At 38.6% G+C, this 3,344-nt stretch overlaps 1 pseudogene; it reads right to left on the bottom strand.

Moving 5' to 3' along the window:
- Positions 1–665: 665 nt before the first annotated feature.
- Positions 666–1,732, bottom strand: LOC118639990 (annotated as a pseudogene).
- Positions 1,733–3,344: the final 1,612 nt, after the last annotated feature.

Below are 3,344 nucleotides of genomic sequence, written 5' to 3'. Positions count from 1 at the left end.
GCATTCATAAAGTGGGTTACCAGGTCAAACATTTAATTAACTCGCCCCTAATGTGATGGCTGGAACTGCTTCTCTTTGGTGAGGCGTGTGATGCTAGCTGGTGTTGATTTCGCAGGCCTTATACGGCCCGTGGGCTGGACCTTCCCCACTCCTAAGCAACAGTACCCAGAGCCCAGGCCATGGAAAATGGGGAAGGAAATGAAATTCACTCTTACACAGTTTTAGGGACCAAAACCATGGCTATAGTTTACCTTTCAAGCATTCTTCATTTTGGTCATTTTTATCGGAGCATGAGAAAAAGTGACAGAATGAAATCAGCACTAAAGTAATTCCTAAACTATGAGTAGGAAGTACAATTTAAATTTAAAAAGTCCCAGCCACATTCTTGAAGTGGAATCACTGTGTGTTTAAGAAAAAGGCTGTAAACTTATAGAAAAGATAAACTCTGATTCCAAAAAATTCTAAAATTGATTTTGCCTCTCCCTTGAGTGTTATATAGAAAAATGTAAACCAGTGGAACTAGTTACCAAATATCACTTGTCCTCCTAAACTGGGGAGCAACCTTAATGTTTGGCCTAAGCCATGTATATCTTCGAGTTTTCTCCATATTTGTCCATGAACTCAAATGTATTCAAGTAGTCAGAACATTGTATATTGGGTAAACCTTACATACAAATAGCCACATCCTTCGTCATAAACCCAGCCTCGATGGTCTTAATACAGACTTCTTCCAAAGCCTTTGCAAAGACATCAAGCTGTTTGTGGTTATCAAGCTTAGCTCTGTGGGCTAACCCTCTGGTCCAGACAAAAATTGAAGCAATGGGATTGGTAGATGTCTCCTATCGCTTCTCGTGGTAGTGATGTGGACAGCCTCTGCTTCTACCGTCTTGCCATCTGGACAAATCAGCATGCTGGTCATTACACCAAGAGAGCCATAGCCTTGGGCCACAGAGTCTGACTGAACATTGCCATTGTAGTTTTTACAGGCCCAGATGAAGCCTTCTTCTGACTTCACTGCTTGGGCCACCATGTCATCAATGAGCCTATGTTCATACCAGATCTCCCAGGCTTCAAAGTGTGATTTGTACTGCTTGTCATATGTCTCCTGAAAGATGTCTTTAAAATGCCCATCATATTTCTTCAGAATAGTGTTTTTGGTGCTCAGATGCAAAGGCCAACTCTTAGAGACATCTGGAAGGAACTGTGCAAAAATCTTTGACTGACTTATCTTGATTGTACATCCCCATGGTAACACTACAACCCTCTTCAAAGTTATGTCCCAGGTACATCCATTTTAGGTATCCATCACTTGGAATGTAGGTTATCTCTACTTTTTCAGGCCCAAGAACAACACAAGCAGTTGCTCTGTATTGATCCCCATACGCATGACAACCTATGATGATGGGCTTCACCTATCTGCTCACAAACTGGGGGATATTTTCTCAGATAATAGTTCCCCTGAAGACAGTACCACCCAGAATATTTTGGATGGTGCCATGTGGAAGCTTCCACATTTGTTTCAACTTGAACTTCTCAAACCCTTATCATCGGAGGTGATGGTGGCATGCTTGACACCAATGTTATACTTCTTTATAACACCAACCTGGTCGTTGGTGGCATCACGATTCTCTGTGCCTAAATCATAGCTGTACAGATCCAAATCCACATAGGGAAAAATGAATTTTTCTTTAATCAACTCCCAAATGATTTGTGTCATTTCATCTCCTTGCATCTCTACCACAAAACAGCCATGGACTTTTTGTGACACTCTTGGCTCACGGTGCTCTCTTGTTGCTGATTCCTTGCATTCACCCCTGTCTCCTCCATAGCCATGTGGCCCTGAAGGCCCCACCTGCAATGAAATACAAACTCAGCTAACCTGATGCCCACTCCCATTAGCAGCAGGTGGGGAACAGGTGATTTCCCTACCTATAACAACAGTCAGAGGTGAATAGACAGTGTCTGTGCTTAGAATTTCTCTATTTGTTGATCCCTGAGGGCTGCTTTGATCAATCTAAAACAAAAACAGCAAGAGCTTTTACTTAATAAACCCAGGAGTACTTTAAAGGTGCATGTGTTATTTTTGTTGTTTGTTTTCCAGCATGCATACCTTCCAAATGTCAATAATTAACATATAATAATAGTTTCATGAAAACACTTTAAAAAGCAATAGGATAATTGTTTTAGAATTCACTTAATATTGCTGTTTTCCACTATTTAAGAAAAAAATTGAACATATTGTAACTATATGTTTAAATCTAAGCAAGCTATTCTTGATAGTTTGTTATATAATTATAGGTTAAATATAAGTAGTTTTCACTTGAAATTAAGCAACAATGTATCTTAGTAGCAGGTTTGAGAACACAACTGACTTTGCTTTATAATTCCTATGTGCCATAACTTGAATAGCATCACAAATAGATTTTTGGTCATAGAGAAATTTCATGACACATTAAAGTTGTGTACGTGTGTGTGTGTGTGTGTGTGTGTGTGTGTATGTGTGAGAGAGAGAGTAGGGTTTATTTTTGTTGATTTACTTTATATTAAATTACTATTAATACTATAGGGCACTGGTTTTCAACCTTCCTAATGCCGCGACCCTTAATACAGTTTCTCACGTTGTGGTGACCCCCAACCATAAAATTATTTTTGTTGCTACTTCATAAATGTAATTTTGCTACTGTTATAAATCGTAATGTAAATATCTGATATGCAGGATGTATTTTCATTGTTACAAATTGAACAGAATTGCATAGTGATTAATCATGAAAACAATATGTAAGTATATATTATGAAATATTTATTTCTAATTACAAATAAATGAAATTTTGTCTTGAAGTATGGTGTAGCATGGATAACAGTCTTAATATAACAACAGTAAACTACATTGCTACAGGTTGCCACAGTATGTGTAAAAAGCCAACATCAGTGCGAAGATTGAGATTGCTTCTTTCTCACCGGATCAGAAATTCTCAGGGCAATCTTTGCAAGAGCACAATGAAGTCTACTACTGTATTTAGTTTGATAACCAACAAGCTGGAAAACCCTGTTTCACAAAGATATGTTTTTGGAAATGGAAGAAGAAGGCGCAACACAGTCTCAGGCAGAACAGGATATGACTGCAAACACTTGATTCAGAATTTTGTAACTGGCATTGTAGAAAAATCAGTTCTCTCTGCATTGCTGTTAATAAGTTCAATGAACTCCTCTTGTGCTGTCTCAGGAACATCTTCAACTTTAACTGTGAATGGCCTTCTGGCAAGTGCAAATGGGGTGTCAGGTAGAGTTGGAAAGTACAGTGAAATTTCATCTGCAAGCATGTGCAAGTGTTCTTTCGCAGAAAT

This window comes from Molossus molossus, unplaced genomic scaffold (genome assembly GCF_014108415.1).
Source record: "Molossus molossus isolate mMolMol1 unplaced genomic scaffold, mMolMol1.p scaffold_m16_p_1, whole genome shotgun sequence".
In the NCBI taxonomy this organism is placed as follows: Eukaryota; Metazoa; Chordata; class Mammalia; order Chiroptera; family Molossidae; genus Molossus; species Molossus molossus.
Note: the sequence above shows the minus strand (reverse complement) of the source record. Positions and strands in the feature narration are given on the sequence as shown.